A 485-nucleotide genomic window follows, 5' to 3' on the forward strand; every position below is an offset into this window, starting at 1 on the left:
ATTCGTCCTCTATCTACACTCGGCCTTTCTTTCTCTCGCTATCGCCGTATCAGGGGTATGTCGCTACGTACATAAAAGCGACTCTTCGTCTGGCTGCTGCTGCTGCTACTACCAAGCAGGCGTGTCTCGAGAAGCGCAGCCACGTTGACAGCCCCTTTGCTCTACAGCTGCCGACTTCCCTCTCTTGGACGCAAAAAAAAAAAAAGAACGTTGGCAATGCCGCCGCGCAAGAAGGGCCGCACACCGACAGCGCACCCCAGCACAGAAAGCGTGTGAAAGTGGCTACAGAGGAGAAGGGATAGTTTTAGGAAGAAAAGGGGGTATAGAGAAGGAATGGAATGGATGATGGCTGATGCCTCCTTTCTGTGGTGCGGATACGCAAGTGTGAGCGCACACGTACCACCTCAAGTGGAGATGTTGTTGACGTGCGTGTGGGTATGCACGCGTCCGGGAAGGGAGGAGGATGACTGCAAGAGGAAGAGGGG

The sequence above is a fragment of the Leishmania braziliensis genome, chromosome 32 (genome assembly GCF_000002845.2).
Source record: "Leishmania braziliensis MHOM/BR/75/M2904 complete genome, chromosome 32".
NCBI classification, from domain to species: domain Eukaryota; phylum Euglenozoa; class Kinetoplastea; order Trypanosomatida; family Trypanosomatidae; genus Leishmania; species Leishmania braziliensis.